The 19361-nt window shown below is 42.1% G+C and overlaps 1 protein-coding gene across 6 annotated transcripts in view; it reads right to left on the bottom strand.

Annotated features, from left to right (window-relative positions):
- The window catches only part of nvl (nuclear VCP like), a 62644-nt gene that overhangs the window by 13135 nt on the left and 30148 nt on the right, over positions 1 to 19361 (bottom strand). The window lies entirely within an intron of this gene.

Genomic DNA, 19361 nt, shown 5'->3' with positions numbered 1-19361 from the left:
AAAGTACATCCTCTGCTGGGCCTTTTTGATGATGGAGTTTATGTTGCACTCCCATTTCAGGTCTTGGGAAATGGTAGTGCCCAGAAACTTGAAGGCCTCCACAGATGACACCGGGCTGTTGGATATTCTGAGGGGGAGTAGTGTTGAGGGGTTTTTCCTAAAGTCCACTATCATCTCCACAGTTTTGAGGGTGTTTATCTCCAGACTGTTCTGATTGCACCATAGCACCAGCCGCTTCACCTCCTGTCGGTATGCAGACTCATCACCATCTTGGATGAGACCGATGAGCGTAGTATCATCTGCAAACTTCAGGAGTTTAACAGTTGGGTCACTTGAAGTGCAGTCATTAGTGTAGAGGGAGAATAGCAGTGGGGAGAGGACACATCCCTGTGGAGCGCCAGTGCTGATTGTCCGAATGCTGGAGGTGACACCTCCCAGTCTCACCTGTTGTTTCCTGTCTGTCAGGAAGCTGGTGATCCACTGACAGACGGAAGGGGGGTATATTGAGCCTTAGGAGTTTGGAGTGAAGAATTTCCGAAATTATAGTATTAAAAGCCGAACTAAAGTCAACAAACAGAATCCGGGCATATGTCCCTGGGCAGTCCAGGTGTTGCAGAATGTAGTGCAGTCCAATGTTGACTGCGTCATCCACTGACCTGTTTGCACGGTAGGCAAACTGTAGGGGATCCAGCATCTGTTCTGTGACAGTCTTTAGGTGGGTCAATACCAGCTGTTCAAAGGTCTTCATGACAACAGATGTCAGAGCGACAGGCCTGTAGTCATTTAGTCCAGTGATGGAGTGTTTCTTGGGGACCGGGACGATTGTGGAGAGTTTAAAGCAGGAGGGGACTTCATACAGCTCCAGAGATCTGTTGAAGATAATGGTGAAAATAGGAGCCATTTGATCAGCACATGCTTTGAGACAGAAGGGGGAGACCCCGTCTTGGCCAGGGGCTTTCCTTGTCTTCTGTCTCTGAAAGAGCCGATTCTCATCCTCTTCACAAATCGTGAGTGCAACTTGAGTGCTGGGAGGAGTTGTTAATGGGGTTCCTAGAGGTGTGATGTCAGTCAGTGGGCTGGGTTCTATGGGAGGTGTGAAGATGTTGTTCTCAAACCTGCAGTAGAAGGTGTTGAGGGCGTCAGCCAGGTCTTTGTTTGCTTCAGTGGAAGATGGGGGGCGACTCTTGCAGTTTGTGATGTCTTGCAGGCCTTTCCACACTGACGCAGGGTTGTTATCTGAAAACCTGCTTTTCAGCTTTTCAGAGTAGCTTCTTTTGGTTATTCTGATCTCCTTCGTCAGTAGGTTCCTGGCCTGCTTATACAGAGTTTTGTCCTCCCCTCTGTAGGCATCTTACTTGGCTTGTCGAAGTTTTTTGAGTTTGGCTGTGAACCATGCCTTGTTGTTACTGTATTTACAGAAGGTTTTGGTTGGCACACAAACGTCTTCACAAAAACTGATGTACGATGTCACAGTCAGTCAGTTCATTAAGGCTGTCAGTTCCAGCCTCAAAGATTCTCCAATCAGTGGAGTCAAAACAGTCTTGTAGTTCCTGCTTTGCCTCACTGGTCCATCTCTTCACTGTTTTTACTACAGGCTTAGTAGATTTTAGTTTCTGCCTGTATGTTGGAATAAGATGGACCAAACAGTGATCAGAGTTCCCCAAGGCTGCCCTGGGTACAGAGCGATATGCGTCCTTAAGAACTGTGTAGCAATGATCCAGTGTATTTTTCTCCCTTGTGGGACAATTTATATGCTGTCTGTATTTTGGAAGTTCAAGTGTAAGTTTTGCCCTGTTAAAGTTTTACTTTTACTTAATGAATTACTTTTGGTTTGGTTAACGAATGTATATAATTTGTAAATTTATGTAAATAATTATATTTTGGATTAGTTGGTATTGGGTTCACTAAAATAAACAAAAAATGTTGTTGACTTAATGGTGTGTAATTATTTTCCAGTACATGTTCAGTGTTTTAACGTTGCACCCTTGTTTTCCCTAGACCAGGGGTGGCCAACCAGTCAGAGACCAAGAGCCACATTTTTTACTGTGTTACCGCAAAGAGCCACATCATACACATGGGCACACATGAACATCACCTTTTTTTTCCTTCCATTTTGAGAGCGAACTTTGACACAAATTGTTTACTCAAATGATCTTGCTCCTACTGGGAAACTTTGAGGTATTTTCATCCCACTCACATGCGCGTTTGACGAAAATACTGTATTGAACTCGAGCGAAGCGAACACGTACATTAAAAAGACACAAATACAAACTTCGATATGAACGTAAGAGCCGCATGTGGCTCGGGAGGCGTGGGTTGGCCGCCCGTCGTAGACAATTAAAAAAGGGTTTGTAGGCCTAACACACTGAAAAACCTCAGCAATCATTTATCTCCTAAATTATTTAATGACATGAAGGACATTTTTTAATCTGGTTTAATAAATTCACACAAATGCAGCAAACCATAACAACAAAGCAGGAATGAAATTAAACATGGCCATATGTTATCAGCCCACACAGAGATTTCAATGACTGAAAGTCTTTTCCAGCACAGACTCTAATACTGATACAGGAAATCATTTCTCCAGCAGAATCGTCCCTGCAGTCACACAGCTGTACAGATGTTTCACTTTAGCTTAGCATGTTTGATGTATTCTCTATGGACCCATAGAGAATTAAGGTCTCAATTTAAAGAAAGACGAATGCAGAACTTTCAACTCTGCCTGTAAACAATTGTGGCTTCTTCAGACTCAAACAGCAAAAATAAACAGCATATTTGGAAATATTGTCTAAATTATAACTTATTGATCAGCTTTTTTGTTTATAGAACCGCCAACAACAGCGTACTCACAATCATGCGGTGAGCTACAGCAGTGTTACTCACACTTTATAATTAAAGGCAATGAACATTGTGAGATGGAGTCTAAATGTAAAACTCTGGCTCTTTGTTGTAGACACACCTAGTGCATTAAGAGAAATGAAGTTATGAATTTCTGAAATGGTTTCTGTGCTGAAAACCAGGTAAAGAATAAAACATGATGGGCAATGCTATTAAATAAAAATAATGATGGATGATGTGTGATGCAGCCAGACATGAAGCAGAGCTTCTGTTACCACCCTGAAGCTGAAACAGCACATGCTGGAGTTTGGGATTTAACTTATATACCACAGCTGTTTACCAGTGACTAATGTTTGATTTATTTCTGAGCAACATGTCACACCTGTTCTCACTTATATTATAGATGCAGTACAGTCATTCCCTCACTACAAGCTCCTCTGGCCTTATATGAAAATAACATACACCTTTTGACCCCTTTACTTCTTTCTTTCTTTCTCTCTCTTGTATTCAAAAGGCAGACAAGTCTGCTTTACCAAGTCAATGATTATTATATTTCTTTGTTAAACAACAGGCTCGAGCATCCACCATACAAGTCCTTCTGAATGGGCCGTTACTATAGCAACGATTATGCATTAGAACAAGCACATTAATAAAAACTTCTGATCTGATCTGTGCTTATAGAAGTGGGATTTGAGAATTAAACAATGATGTGCTACAAACTGGTTAACACTTTAATAAGCATGTTTGATATAATCAGTGATTTAACAATCACTAAAAGAACAATCCTAAATCTAGAAGCCATTTTATTTCTGCATGTATTGATCTTTTCACTGCTACTTAAAAGACAGTTTTTTCTTCTAAAAAATAAATAAAATGATACAGTAACGCAGCATTTTTACTGGTAAACAGTTACAGTCACAGGTCGGTTCTCTTGTTTTTGCTTTACACTGAAGACACTTGGGTTTGTGCTACAAGCCTGGAAAAAGCATCACAAATGAAGAATGTGATGTCAGTCGGCCAACTGCTTGATCAATGGCTGTGCACAAAATTATTAAGTGTTATTAAGCTTTTCTCACGTTTTGTTTTCAATGAGGGCCGTGCAAATAAACAAATACATCAGATAAACATTTTTTGAACTTCACAAGCTTGGAAGTGTGTAAGTGTTATTTACTCTAAAGCCGTATCGCTCACCTAAAACCCGACTGGTCTGCCAGCACAGGTGCAATGTTCCAATTAGTCTTAACACATCTATATGTAGCGATCAGGAAACGGGTCACAGGGCTATTGAGTATCACACATTGAGCATGACGGTCACTCATTTCGGTCTTTTGTCACGCTCTCCCGCCACATTATTGTGTTTCTCACGCAGAAAAACGTACTATTTATCATATATTTAATATGTCGAGCCTGACACTTATCAAAAAAAAATTTCAAAAAAAGATTCTACACAATAGCCAATCAGAAAATAGCACTATTGTAATGCAACAACCAATGAAAAAAAGCATATCCTGAAATTGTTCAGCATCATCCTTGTTTACCCACAGAGAAAACCACTGGAGCTGCGAGCATCACTTTGAGCACAACAAATTCACAACTTGTTTGACACAAACAATGACATTTTGACTGCGGTTAGAGAAAGTTTCCCAGATAATCAGCATCAGTGTTTCACCAGTTTTACAGCCAGTTCAGTGACAACACCTGCTCAGAACAAGTAGGCTAGGTCAGTGCTTCTCAAACTGGGGGCCCTGAGATGGCACCACAGGGCCCCGGCTTTATGACATTTTATAGAATAATAAATTTATCATAAATTCTGTGTAATTAAATCTCAGGAAAAATAAGGCTACTAAACACCAGCACTACATTTTATAATTTAATATGTTTTTTTTATTCAAATATTAAGTTTTGGAGTGTTTTATGTCTTTTTTTTTTTTTTTTTGTGGGGGTAGACATTTAAAATATGTCACTCTGCCTGTCTTCAACACTTGAGAGCCCTGAATGAAGTGATATAACCCACTACATCCTAAAATGTTATATTAGTGGGTTACATATACATAAAAATAAACCAACAGTCCTGTTCTTTTACAGTCTGTGATAAATTCACCAGAGACGCTCCAGCTAACAGCACTTTAACTGTGGCCGTGTGTAAGTGGAGGTGTGTGTGAAGCCCGTGTTGTGGTTTTTGTCTCCAATCCTTGTTTCTATATGCATCTTTCTCTTACACATGTTTGGAAGCTAGTGTCTGGAGTAATTCTTTCATCTTGTAGTATTCGTGCAAGATCATTGTCCATAACAATATCCATAACCTCATGAATCATGAATCATCATTGTAAGGAAGTTTATTAGGAAAATAAATTGACAGGAACTGAGAGATGCAAAAATTCATTCGCAAAACATGTAGAATCCCAAAAGAAAGAAGGAATTATTTTTAACAGTCTGTTGATGTCAATAATAAACTGCAATAAACTTTTACTGGATAATGTAAGAAAATAGGACTCTAAAGCTTGACTACATTGTCTTATGGGAAAAGATACCAAAGCATTCGGGCCCTCACAACCAGGCTGTGTAACCGTTTCTCTCCACAAGCCATCAGACTAAATAACTGAACTGAACTGTACTGAGCCCAACACACACACATCAACTGTATGGACTGCACAGACCTACACCATATACACACTCTTCCAATATACATCCATCAAACTGTTAACATGCTGTTTTACACACTGTTTTAGCTCTTTGCACAAGCTGTCTCACATTTCAGTTGATTGCTGTTTTGCACAATACTTTACAATACGTCATGTAACTGCTGCTATAATACTGTGTTCATCCCAGTATTTCTGCACACGCAATATTGATTAAACATACAGTATTTACACTGGTCGGTGCTGTTTTTGTGTATTGTCTTTTGTGTATTGTCTTGTATTTTTAGTTTGCACTGTCTTTTGTCCTGCACTGTCTTTGTCTTTTGTCCTACAGATCCAAAATACTCTGTATGTGTGTGTGTGTGTGTGTGTGTGTGAGCCTGATTAGCTAACCAGCTAACTAGCTTCCTACACAGGAACTTCACTTCACAATTTATCAGTGAAACTAGAAATAACACCGATTTATTAAGCGTCACACCAAAACAGCACAAACGTACCAGCAACCTGTTTTTAAATCCATGACAGTGAATGAAATATTTGTGCGAAGAGAAGAAAAAATATAAAAAGGCCTGCACACACCACCAGTCACAGCGTGCACATGCAGCCAATTACAACAGAAGCAGAGGTCAGATTCACCTGTCAGCGGTGATGATGATGAGGAATTTACAGTCCTATCTGATAGTAAAAGACCAGCTAACAATGCCCATGGTGGAGGTAGCAGGACTTAATGATCACCGATGTCAGTACACCTCTCATGAATACTGAAGGACATTGAACATGCTCATGATTACCTCCGTGACCCGAGAGAGGACGGAGGGAAAAGTTTGGCGTGAAGTAAAAGATTCGGCAGAGTTTCACCCCACCTTACTGAACTGTGGCGACTACTCCATTAAAGGGGCTGATATCGTGTGAATCAAGTGTGACTGGCCTGATGAAAGTGTGTGTGTGAGCATGTAGTGAGGCTTTTCCAGCAAAGATGGATATGTGCAAACAGGAGGACATCGAAACAGTTGCGCAATACCTCCATCACCTCACTGAAATACACAATGTGCACAGCGGCCTTATTCCCCCAAATGATATGAGTGAGGGGGTAGTGACGGCGTATGAGGCGCACTCAAGAAACAGCTTCATGAATAGACTGATTCCAGAAATATTTAACAAGGTAAACATCCTATGCATGGATCACTGTGAACACACTGGAACACTGAGCCTCATCGATCAACATGCTCTGCATGCAGAAAAGCTGCTCGCACAAAGTAAGCAGGAGCAGGAAAAAAGAGAGAAGCACAAACACACAAAGTTCAGCTAACAATGATGCAAGCCGTGGTCCTGAGTTCCTGAACACAGCGAGGAAGAAGGCGATATCAAGGAAGAGGCAGAGACAAGATCACTGGGCAAAGGAATGCCCTAAGAAACACTATCAAAGTCTCAAGTCGGGGTTGAGGAGGTCTGTCCTGAAGGATGGGTGAGTTAAAATCTTTGATGCTTTGCAATGAAGAAGCGCTTCAGCTAACTTCTGATTCCGACTTAAATGCTAAAGTTTTGAATGCTATTGATTTTCTTAAAAAGAAACATACTCCACAAGGCACTCATGCAAAGTACAGTTAAATGTAGAAGGGAAAGACTTTGTGTTTTTAGTAGATTCTGGTGCAGGAATCTCTGTGATCAAAATAAATGAGTTGAATGAGATGCCAAAAATGAGTGGTAGATCCCTGAATTCAGTAGGAGCGTCTGGGATTATTGTGGGAGAAAAATGTACGGCACCCTTAAGGTGTGTTGGGAATAACCAGCAGTCATTCAAATGTTCATTTCTGCTATCTGAATGCCTTCCTATTAGGGCAGGGATTTGATCTGCAAATTGGTAATAAATCTAATTAGCACCCCAAATGAATTAAAAGTGTGTACCAGTGAAACAGTTGCATTTCAGGGCGTTAAGTGGGACCCCAGACCTCTTTTGTATGTGTATGAGTGTGAACTCAGCATCTCTGCTGTGAATTCAGTGAATCAAGTTCTCATACTGTAGATAAGGCCAGTGCTGTTACAAACACTACAGGCACACAATACAGTACATGAACACACATGATCTGCACTGCACAGCTCACACACACTGGACCAGATGTACTTTATGAACAAGACTGGTTTGAAAAGCAGAAAGAAGCTGATGTGTTGTTGTTGAAGAATTTGTATTGGGATGATCACAGATGTACTGCAGAAGTGAGTCTTTTTAGAATACATGAAAAGCCGGGGAAGTCCCATCCGTTCACTACAGAGAATTCACTACCACATGTGTCTCTATCAAAAGGTGAAACAGTGAATTGGGAAGATTTAGGAAAGTGGACACTGAAATGTGTGGAAGCTGGTGATTGGAAACCCAGTTCAGATCCCACAGTGTTGTACAGTGAGAAAACTAAAGCCTTTTGTATGTCCTTGTACTGGATCGCTTTGGCTAACAGAACAGTTGAGATAATGCCACAGGCAGACACAGATGTACTGAAAACAAATGTGGCAAATGACACACATTTCTGGGGAAGACCCCCCGATTACAAGCAGTTCCCAGAGAACTTTGGGCAACAGGAAAATATGATGTAGGTCTGATCAAAAATTGTGCACTGGTGCAGATAACACCTAAATCAGATTACAAACCTTGCAAGACACAGTAGTGTTACTTTGTCATCTAGCAAAGGAAGGTCACAAGGCGTGTTTATCAAGTTTGTACAACGTGCAAGCTTGTTGCAGTTTGTACAACAACAAGTGAAATTCTTGGGACAGCTGATATCAGAATAAGGCAAAACTATTGAGCAGAACAGAGTTGCAGCCATACAAAACATCACAAAACCTAACACAAAAAAAACAATTGATGTCATTTTTAGGCACGTGTTCCTTTTGCAGGGCCTTCATACCCAACTATGCAGTCCTCGAGTTGCCCTTGAGTGCAATTGCTCATGGGAAGGGCCTACAGGCCCACAGTGCACTGACTTGGACACCAGAGGCAGAAAAAGCCTTTGTAGATTTAAAAATTGCTCTACAAACCACCCCAACATTAGGGACTCCAGATCCAAATTGTGCAAACAGTTGATGACAAAAATGGAGGTATGACATCAGTGCTATTACAAAATCATGGTGGGAAATTGAGACCAGTAGCCTATTTCTCAGCTAAATTGGACCCAGTAGCGGCAGGCCTGCCTATGTGTTTAAGAGCAGTAGCAGCAGCTGAAAAAGCAGTTAATGCTTCTAGGGATATTGTGGGATACAGTGATCTAACTCTTTTGGTCCCACACTTCTTCTCCTTGAACAGAAACAGAACATATGTCTGCAGCACGATGGTTGAGATATCACACTATTTTGCTTGAAATGCCAAATGTTAAAGTAAAACGCTGTATTGTACTAAACCCTGCAACTCTTCTCCCCACAGAAGCAGATTCAGAACCACACAATTGTGTTGCAGTTGTAAATGACATTTGTAGTCCTAGGTCTGATTTGCAGGAGACGGCGTTGCAGAATCCAGATCTTGAGCATTTTGTGGATGGATCAGCCTTCAGAGATCAGAAAACAGGCCGCAATTGCGTAGGGTATGCAGTAGTTACACAACATGAAACAATTAAAGCAGAATCATTACCAGAACATCTCTTGGCACAAGCAGCCAAATTGGTTGCTTTAACAACAGCATGCAGGTTAGCACAAGACAAAACTGTCACCATTTATACTGATAGTAGATATGCGTTTTGGAGAGTGCATGGTTTTGGTACATTGAGAAAACACAGGGGTTTCCTGACTTCTTCAGGTAAAGCGAACCTGCACAATGGCCTGAATTCTGAGCTACTGGGTGAAATCCTACTACCAAAATCTATTGCCATATGTAAGTGTGAAGCACACACCAGGAAAAACGATCCTATTTCACAGGTTAATGCACAAGCAGATGCAGAAGCAAAAACAGCTGCATTTTTGAATGACGAAATTTGTGAATGACGAAACTTTGTGTATGTTGAAAATATGTACTCCCACAGCCCCAATGACAAACCATTCTTGCCAAAGAGATTCCATACTATGGTAAATTGGTGCATGGGCAAGACCATGCGTCAAAAGGGGGGATGTATAACAGTGTCTCCAGATACTGGCACACTAAGGGCTTTGCTAACTATTCCCAGAGTTTTGTGAGAAATGTATAGTGTGTGCAGTGAACAATACTGGCTAAGGCGTTAAAGTCTCCCAGGGCGCCCATCCTCCGCCACATGGATTATATTGAAATGACACCCAGTGAAGGTAAAAAATACAGTCTGGTGATAGTGGATATGTTCTCTAAGTGGGTGGAAGCTTTCCCCACTTCTAAACATGATGCAAGTGCAGCAGCTAAAGCACTCATGTCTGAAATGATCCCTCGTTGGGGAATCCCTGATAAAATACATCTGTAGGTGATCGAAAATATATGTACTTTAGCAAGGTTTAAGTACCCGGGTGAGGTCATACTTCACTCACACTCACCAATAAAGCGACCCAAAAGAGACATTTCTGATGATGACTTTCCCCGTCAGAATATAGACTAAAAGGTAAACTGAGTAAATTCTTTGACTCCTTCTTCCCACAATTTGGGATGACTCAGGTATGGAATCAACTAGAAGTCACACATTATATTGCCACTTATATTAACTCCACTAATTGGTCAGCCGAAGGTATCAAACAAGAACTTGCAGCCCTTAGATTGACTACAACACAAAATAGAATAACCTTAGATATTCTATTAGCTAAAGAGGGAGGTGTATGCGCCATGATAGGAGATTAATATTGCACCTTCATTCCCTCTAATGATGACGACCATGGGTCTATCTCTGATGCACGGCATGATATGCACAAAGTAGCAGACCAAATGAGACGAGATGAACACGGAGATTATAGTTGGGGACTCTGGTATACACTGTTCGGACAATGGACTCCCTATCTATCAATGATAATTCCAGTGAGTGTGGTATTAATCTTATTATGTTTGTTAGGCCCTTGCGTATACAAATTCGTTCATTACATCATAATGTCCAATCTAACGACCAAACAACTTGTGAAACTGGACGATTTTGACAACAACACTGAATGGATTCCTTCATTCGACGACTATTTTACTGAATTTGCCCAGACTGATCCGGGAGCCAATTATTGATGATGTTTTGCTTCAACGTGTCTTCTATGTTTGAATCCTGTCTATAAAATCTTGATGTAATCAATGAACGGGGCCCGGTCATGCTACTCATGCTATACGAGCAGTGTTGGGTCCGGCTTCGCAGCAGAGAACACAATAAATTGTGAAACCTTTTTGCTCTTGGGTGCCTACCAGTGTGATACCCTAAATCTCTCAAAACTCAAAACTTCCACAACATGGCACAGCCCCTGACTAAAATTACACTTGAATATTGAAGTTGCATAACAGAATGTCATTAGACTTGAAGTAGTTTTGATTAATCGCAGTCAGCTTTTTATTCTCTCCTGCTGATGTCAAAATTCAGTTTTTTCAGTTTTCTAGTCAGGATCAGAGTCGGGCATCGCAAACCAGATGCTTAAGTTTTCTCAACTCTGTTTATTCCCTGAGCCAGAAAGTGCACAGCTTCTTTAGACTGCTGTTATAAGGATGATTGTAAGCTATAATTGTGTGTGTGTGTGTGTGTAGGCATTTGGAACTCTGGTCTTGATACATGTCAATGTTACACACACACACACACACACACACACACACACACACACACACACACAAACATCCTGTTTCTCAGCACTGTTGACGGCTGGCAGATCTGGCAGATAAAAACACCTTAGTCCACAGTACCTTTTCACCTAACAAATAAGGTGCTTTTCAAAACCAAAAAATAATGCATTTCTAAAATAAAACATTCACAAATGGCAGTGTATTGTTATGTTATTAAGTTATGTTAATATAATAGCTAATTATAGTTAATTAAAAATAGTTTATACATAAAAATGTGTCTACTGAAAAACACCTCTACTGAGTTGGTTTAACTTATTTTTAATGTTAAAGGTGGGGTCTCCGATGTTTGAAAGCCAGTGTCGACATTTGAAATCACCAAAACAAACACGCCCCTAACCCAAATGGGTCCCACCCCTGTTTTGATAGCTCCGCTCACACATACATACGTAACCCAGACAACTAATGGAAAGAAATGTGTCTTTATCATAGCTGAAGGGAAGAACAATATGATTGCAGATAAACAAACAAGCAAAAATGTCACACAAGGATAATCATGCAAAGGACGGCATATATTACTACGATAGAAAAGAGGTGTTATTTGTGTAGTAACAGTGTGTAGCTCAGGAGTTATTGACTCGGGAAACTCCAATCTGTGAATATGAGCCAACCTCCCGCTCCTTCAGTTCTCTCCAGCGCTGGAAAGCTGATCCTATATTAACACGGGTCCTACTTCTTGCCTTATCGTAAGCCCTTCTTCGCTTTCTTTCTTTATTTTTATCCTCCATGTTGTTTCTATTATAAATAGAATGGACGGTTAACGCCAATATAGTTGCGTACACTTAGCTTTATTGAACACAACAAAACCCAGTCTGTACTCTCACATGCAAACAACATGAGGCGACTGGTGACACCCTTAATACAGTCCGTGCTGCAACAACAACCATCCCAACATCCTTTCTCTTTTTTTTTTTTTTCTCTCTTCAAGTAACATACAACCTGAAAACACAATTTGATTCACGAACGTGCTGGAATGTAAATCAGAACAGCATGCGTACATTTACATATGCTTTGTATTGACTGAAAATTACACAATACAAAATTATTACTGTCTTTGATTGTTTTACTGAAGCTTCAATCTTTCCCAACACCTATTCCCTTCAAGTAAGCAACATAGAGCGTTGTCTTTACTGTTTATCTTTATCTTTTTCCTTTTTAAGTGGCACATATGAATACAAACTCTAACTGCGGGGCAAACACATATACAAACAAAATCCCCCGGAACCCCGGAGCATACCGGTAAGTATTAGGTTGTCACTTAACATAATCTTTAAGGTATTGAGGTCTAATCACTCTTCTCCCAGACCTTGTGATAGAAACAACAGGATTGATTGTGCTCGATTGTGAGCCTGTCACCCTGTCTCTGTTAACCTCTGCAGGCTGGCACGTCACTGTTGTTTCCTCTACTGTGGTTTTGTCCCTCCTGAGGTGTCGGCAATTTCTCCTCAGAATGTTCCCTGAGTCGAGCTGAACGTCATAAGACCTGTAGTCCACAGGTTTCACTACTGTCGCTTTCCTCCATGTTTCGTTGTGCACCTCAGGCTGGACATGGACTTTGTCCCCCTGTTTCAGGGGACCGAGATCCTTTGCATGTCTGTTATAATATGCGGCCTGATGGTTCCTGTTTTCAATCTGTCCTTGTTGAGTGTTAATTACCTTTGGTTGTAACAGGTTTTCATGTATTGGCATAAGACTTCTGGTTCTCCTACTGAACAATCGCTGTGCTGGGCTTGCTTTGATCCCTTGTGATGGTGTGTTTGATCTGATCAAGCATAGCGAGGTATGAATCCTTCCCATCCGCTTTTGCTTTCCTCAACAGCCGTTTTGCGGTCTTTACTGCTGATTCTGCCATCCCATTGCTTTGTGGGTAGGCCGGGGAAGATGTTTTGTGTTTAAATTCCCACTGTCTACTGAACTTTTTGAAATCTTCTGATGCGTATTGTGGGCCGTTGTCCGATAAAACAACATCTGGGATGCCGTGTCTTGCAAAATGTGATTTCAGCTTCTGGATGACAGTGGTGGATCGTGTGTCAGGTAAGTAGTCCAACTACCAGAAATTAGATAGGTAATCAACAGTGATCAGGTAGTTTCTGTTGTCTAAAGTGAATATATCTGTTCCCACCTTAGACCATGGGGTACTTGGTAGTTCATGAGACCACAGGGTCTCCTTCTGCTGTTTCACATCCATAGATCTGCAGATGTCACATTTTCCTATAAATGTCTTTATCTGATCATTCATCCCCAACCAATAAACACATTCTCTTGCCCTTCTTAGGCATCCCTCTATGCCAAGATGTGAGGAGTGAATGCGCTGAACAATGTCACCTCTGAGTGCATTAGGAATCACAACTCTCTCCCCCCTGAAGACAATTCCACTCTGCACACTAAGTTCCTCCTGAAATGAATGGAAGTGTGTAATGTCCTTTGGCAGGTCTTTTTTGCTCATTGGCCAACCTTCTTGAATGTATCTTATCAGTGACTGCAATTTTCTGTCTTTACTAGTTTTCTCTCTAATGGCCTGAAGTCTCTCTTCTGCTATATGTACATGCTGGACCATGTTTATACTTTCGATCTCCATTTCCACTGAACTTTCTGATGCGTGTTCAGGTAAGTATGAGCGGCTCAGCGTGTCGGCTAGCAACATGTCCTTCCCTGGGATGTACTTGACTTCGATGTCATATCTCTGTAGCCTAAGTAACATTCTTTGCAGGGGTTTTGGGGTGTTCAGCAGGGGTTTTCTTACTATGTTTTCCAGCGGTCAGAGTGTACCGTTACTTTGCGCCCATACGTATACTGATGGAATTTTTCCATACCGAAGACAATGGCCAGACATTCTTTCTCTATCTGGGCAAAACCTCTCTCTGTCTGTGTCAATGCCCGGCTTCCATAAGCAACTGGTGCCCCCTCTTGAAGTAAAGCGGCCCCTAACCCAGTCTCTGACGCATCACACTGAAGTGTCAGTGGCTCATCTGGGTTTGAGAACTGGATATTTGAGAACTGGAGCTTTGGTGATGACGTCTTTGAGCCGTGCGAATGCCTGCTCATGAGCATCTGACCATTCCCAAATACTGTCTTTATGGGTTAATTGCCGTAGTATCTCACAGCCATCTGACAGGTGGTCACAGAATTTCGAGAGATAGTTAACCATGCCCAGGAGCCTTTGGACACCTTTGACGTCCGTTGGGCGTGGCATGTCTCTGACTGCTCTTGCCTTTTCGGGATCCACTCTGAGCCCATCTGCGGTAAGTAAATGTCCAATGTACGGAACCTCACTTTTCCGCAGTCGCAACTTCTCTGCGTTCAATTTGATGTTCTTTTCTCTACATCTATTTAGAAGTGCTCTCAGTTTGTCATCATGGTCCTGGTTTGCTGCTTCTATTGTCTCACCCTCTCTTGTGATGAGGATGTCATCTGCTATGACGTATATGTCTCTCAACCCTTCCAAAGCTTGGCTGAGTTTTCGTTGAAACACCTCCGGTGCCGGACTGATGCCCACTGGCATCCTCAGCCATCTGTATCTGCCATATGGTGTGGCAAATGTGGTCATGTAGCTCGATTCCTCATCCAAGGTCACATGCCAAAATCCATTTTTTACGTCACACACAGTGAAAACTTTTGCCCTCGACAAGTCTGGTAATATGTCGTCTATTGTTGGCAGAGGAAAATGACATCTTCTCAGAGCTCTGTTGAGTGGTCTTGGATCTATGCATATCCTGAGGTTTCCTGATGCCTTCTTAACAATAACAAGACTGCTGATCCACTCTGTACTACAGTCAACTGATGTAATAATCTCTCTTCTTTGAAGATCCCTTAGCTCTGCTTTAAGTGGTGCCATCATCGCCACAGGAACTCTTCTCTTTGGCAGTTTCACTGGGGTTACTGTGGGGTCTGCTTCTATCTTATACTGTAAGCACCCTCCAGACATCCACCTCCCTGGAACACATCTGCATAGTCTTTTCTGATATCATTCATGCTCCACAATCCATTTTTCTCATACTCTTTGGTGACAATGCTATCCACAGCCATGATGTTTTCATACTGTACTTTCACTAGATTCATGGCTTGTACTGCCCTGCTGCCCAGTAGTGGCACTGCGGACCCCTCATCTACAACCATGAATTCTAATTGGTACAGTTTCTTGTTTCTAGGGTTTCTTAGTTTAACTTTACATTTTCCCAATGGGTGCAGTGGGCTTATATTGTACATCACCAGCACTTGCTCAGTCTTTTCAATTTGTGTGTCTGGGTTTAACCGGTTGACAGGTATGATGTTACAGCTGGCTCCACGATCTAACTGAAACTTTACCTGTTCTTTTCCCAGGAGCATGGCAGCAAAAAGCTTTGAATGCGGCCTCTGTTTCTCCTTCGTCACAGTGTTTCCTGTTTCTGCCGTCACACACAAGATGTCCTCATAACTGTCATCATCTGACTCTGTAATAGTATGTACTATTTTTCCTTTCTGCATTTTAGTTCTGCACATAGAGGCGAAATGATTGTCTTTCCCACATTTTTTGCACTTTTTCCCATATGCAGGACATTTGTGTTTATTTCTTTCATGCATTTTCCCACAAAACTTGCAGTTTATAGTGCTCTTACTTTTCTCTTTCCTCACTTCCTGTTGTACAGCGTGTACTTCCTCTGTCTCCCGACCTTCAATTGTTCTACTATTTTCCCGCGACAGCTCTGTTGCCTTGCAGATTTGCACACATTTTTCCAAAGTCAAATCCTGCTCCCTTAAAAGTCTTTCTCTCAAAACAGAGCTGGATATGCCGCAAACAATTCTATCACGGATCAAAGAGTCTTTAATCTGGCCGAAATTCTTAAATCCGTTACATATTTGTCAATGTTCCCGTCAGAGCCCTGATTTCTGACAAAAAAAACGGTACCTCTCCACTGTCTCGTTCACTTTTGGACTGCAGTGGTCATCCAGTGCATTTATTAATCTTCTTACTGTCCGATCTGGTGACGAGGAGGGGATCAGGGTCTCGCACAGCACTCTTCCCGCCTCCCCGATGAGATAACTGAACACTTTCAATTTGACGGCTTCGCCAGCGTCCGCCAAAGTGAGATCCATATACAGCGTGAATTCTTCTTTCCACAATTTCCATGATTTCGCCAGATTAGTTGAGTCTAGGCTAAGGGCTTGCGGCGGTCTCAGTCCCAGTGTATTCTCCATCCGCGCTGCCCGTGACTCCGCTCGCTCTACCATACTCAGCCGGTGTCTTTCGTTGTGTCTGTTAATCTCTGTGCTTGTCCTTTTCACAAATCACTGCTGCCACCATGTTTCATTCTATCCTCTTTTATAAATAGAATGGACGGTTAACGCCAATATAGTTGCGTACACTTAGCTTTATTGAACACAACAAAACCCGGTCTGTACTCTCACATGCAAACAACATGAGGAGACTGGTGACACCCTTAATACAGTCCATGCTGCAACAACAACCATCCCAACACATGTCAATGTTAAAACCACTTTCTGCTAACGTCACACATGCGCACTGAACACTCTCTCCGCACATATTGACAAGACACGCCCCTTTCTGCTCATTGGCTACACGTCTGTTTTGATTTTTGTTTAGTTTTTGGCCCGACTCTGTTTTCTGAAGCATTTCTCAAACATCAGAGACCCTACCTTTAAATAAAAAAAGGATTTTTTTTTTATATTTTTGATTTTTATTGTACTTATTATTGCAAAATTTGTGGTTCATTAAGTTGCAACAAGGATCAACTAATTAAAAAAATTGTTTAAAACCCAAATCTTCTACCGTTTTAATGGGTTTTCTATCCTTGACCAGGTAATGATGTCTTTCCACATTATTTCAACACTAGTCACACGACAGGTCTCTCCTGTCCAGGTGTATACCATCTTTCTAAGGTTTTTAGTTCTGTCCGAATGATTTGTCTTTAAAATGTCCTCAAGATGAATTCTTCTATTTTAATGAAGTGAAATAAATCATTAATCAGTGGTACTGCCTATATACTGTCTATTCAAATGGACTGTTTATATTGTCTTCTAACTAAAACACATATATTATAAAATCTGTTTATATCTTCTGTGGACTATGACAAAAGAAATTGCAGAAAATAGAAAAACTAAATTTGTAATAAATTACAAATTAATAATTGAGAAAATTGGTTCATTCATTCATTCATCTTCTACCGCTTATCCGAACTACCTCGGGTCACGGGGAGCCTGTGCCTATCTCAGGCGTCATAGGGCATCAAGGCAGAATACACCCTGGACGGAATGCCAACCCATCGCAGGGCACACACACACTCTCATTCACTCACACACTACGGACAATTTTCCAGAGATGCCAATCAACCTACCATGCATGTCTTTGGACCGGGGGAGGAAACCGGAGTTCCCGGAGGAAACCCCCGAGGCACGGGGAGAACATGCAAACTGCACAACTCCACACACACAAGGTGGAGGTGGGAATCGAACCCCGACCCTGGAGGCGAACGTGCTAACCACTAAGCCACCGTGCCCGAGAAAATTGGTTGTTTGATGAAAATGATGCCTGGCTGGTTTCATGTTAGCTATTAGCAGATTAGCTGCACAAGCTAACTGTAGAGTAACCAGTGATCTTTATTTTCTACTAAACTTTATTTTCTTCATAATGTCTCTATATTTAATGAGAAGGTAAGAGGAAACCATGGTTATATGCTTATTGGCTCAAAAGCTGAGAATCTTTGGGTTACTTAACGTAAGCCCCGGTTCTTTGATAACAGAGTGAGATGTTTCACTATGGGGAATCGCTTTGGGGCGTGACCAACTGTGGAAGCTCTTATGACACCACGTCTGTCTTTGACAGCGACCAGGCTCGCCCTGCCTATATCAGCCAGGTCGAACCCCGTCTACGTCATTAACGAGATTTCTTCCCATCCCTTTTTCTAACTTCGCTCAGTGTTTCACTATGGGAGATATAGATCGCTCCCGGATTGCACCCATATTACTGTTTCCAAATGGGTATAGTAGTACCGGCTCCCAGCACCACATGTGCTAAGGACGGCTCCAAAACGTCTAGTCTATAGAATCGCACAAACGTATGGGGCGTTGCCCAACTCGCCACCAAGCAAATGTCCAGAACAGAAACTCCCCTGAGTAAAGCCCACGATGTGTCCATACCCCTAGTGGAGTGGGCCCTCAAACCCTTAGGGGGTTGAAGACCCCTGCTACTATAAGCTACAGATATAGCCTCCACAATCCAGTGGGATAGCCCCAAGACACAAACAGCTGGTCACAAGTTCTGAAACCTGCTGTTCTCTCCACATACGCCTGAAGAGCCCGCACCGGGCATAATGTATTAAGTTTCTGATCCTCCGGGGAAGAAAACGGAGGAGGGTGAAAAGCTGCCAGTTCAGTAGATGGGCACCTATATGCCGATTCCATAACCTTAGGCACGAAAGCAGGATTAGGACGGAAAGAAACTTTAGTGAGCCCTGGAGGGAATTGTAAACAAGACGGGCTAACCAACAAAGCATGTAAATCACTTACACGCTTGGCTGTCCCCAAAGCTAGGAGCAGTGCCATCTTAAGAGAGAGATACTTAAGTCCCACCACCTCTATCGGCTCAAAAGGATGTTGAGACAAGGCTTCTACGACGATGTGTAGATCCCATAATGGAACCATCTGCTTAGACACCGGCCGTATGCCTTCATAAAACGACTTATTAAAGGGTGCTGGCCTGCCGATTTTTCACCAAAACCTATATGGCAGGCTGAAATAGCTGCCAGGTATACCTTAATGGTGGAGAAAGCCTTCCCTTTATCTAGCAGATCTTGAGTAAAGCATAATATATTCCTAACAGAGCACTGAAAAGGGATAATCACTCTTCACTCACACCATTCTTCAAAAACACGCCATTAATTGCTATAAAGTGTGCGGGCAGAGGAGGCTCTTGCACTCTGTATAGTATGTATAACTGATGAGGGCAAGCCAGCCACATTCAGATTCCACCTCTCATGGGCTAAGCCCAGAGGGCTAACATGTCCTGATGAGGATGGTAAGCTTCGGCAGCTGGCCAGGCTAGGCCCAGCTTCACCGCAGCCCGTTTGCACACCTCGTGCAGGCTGCTGTCAGCGGGAGGGGCCGAATCGTTTTTGCTAGGTGGTCTAGACTGTTGAGCTGGGAAGGGG

Source organism: Tachysurus vachellii, chromosome 2 (assembly GCF_030014155.1).
Source record: "Tachysurus vachellii isolate PV-2020 chromosome 2, HZAU_Pvac_v1, whole genome shotgun sequence".
NCBI classification, from domain to species: domain Eukaryota; kingdom Metazoa; phylum Chordata; class Actinopteri; order Siluriformes; family Bagridae; genus Tachysurus; species Tachysurus vachellii.
Note: the sequence above shows the minus strand (reverse complement) of the source record. Positions and strands in the feature narration are given on the sequence as shown.